We start from the raw sequence: 1,091 nt of genomic DNA, 5'->3' as shown, positions 1-1,091 counted from the left end.
TTCCCATCGCAAAGGTTGATGTTGATACACCTTATCTCAAGAGCCAAGTGGAGGCGCAGTGTCTTCCCGATGCTGTTTATGATTTAATTATTGGTAATGTACCAGGCGCAAGAGCCGCTGACGATCCAGACCCAAGCTGGCAAGTTCCTGTACAAGAAGCTTGTGCTGTAACCACGAGAAGTCAAGCTAAGAAAGTTGGAGAACATATTCCGTTGAAGGTACCAGATACCAAAGAAAGTCTTGTAGTTGATAGAGAAAAGCTCAAGGAGATGCAGCGTGATGACGAGAGCCTACAGAAATTTTGGGAGAAAGATGACGTAGTTGTGAGAGGCCAGGCTGAGATTTCATTTGAAGTGAAAGGTGGAGTTCTGTACCGCGTCTACAAGCACCCTTATGTGAACGGAGGTAAACCCCTGAAGCAGGTTATGGTTCCTGTGCAGCTGAGAAGTCGAATAATGGAACTAGCGCACGGATCGATCATGGGAGGTCACATGGGAATAAAGAAAACGACTGATAAGATTCAAAGCGCGTTCTATTGGCCAGGCATTCAAGGGGACGTGACTCGTTATTGCAAGTCCTGCGATGTATGTCAGAAGACAGTTAACAAGGGTTCCGTACAGAAGGTTCCTCTAGAGAAGATGCCATTAATCGACAAGCCATTTAAGAGAGTAGCAATCGACCTGGTTGGACCTATTGTTCCCCCGAGTGAGGACGGTCATAGATATATATTCACATTGGTCGACTTTGCAACTCGTTATCCTGAAGCTGTCCCGCTGAAGAACATTGATACTGAAACTGTGGCAGAAGCGTTGGTGGATATCTTTAGTCGTTTGGGAGTGCCTGAAGAGATCTTGAGCGACCTTGGTACGCAGTTCGTCTCTGAGTGTATGAAGGAAGTGACGCGACTTTTAAGCATTAAACAGCTAACCACGACTCCTTATCATCCTATGTGTAATGGCCTGACGGAAAAGTTTAATGGAACAATGAAGAGCATGTTAAAGAGATTGTGCAGCGAACAGCCAAGACAGTGGCATCGCTATATTAACCCGTTGCTATTTGCATACCGTGAAGTTCCCCAGGAGTCTACTGGT

Source organism: Montipora capricornis, chromosome 4 (genome assembly GCF_036669925.1).
Source record: "Montipora capricornis isolate CH-2021 chromosome 4, ASM3666992v2, whole genome shotgun sequence".
NCBI classification, from domain to species: domain Eukaryota; kingdom Metazoa; phylum Cnidaria; class Anthozoa; order Scleractinia; family Acroporidae; genus Montipora; species Montipora capricornis.
Note: the sequence above shows the minus strand (reverse complement) of the source record.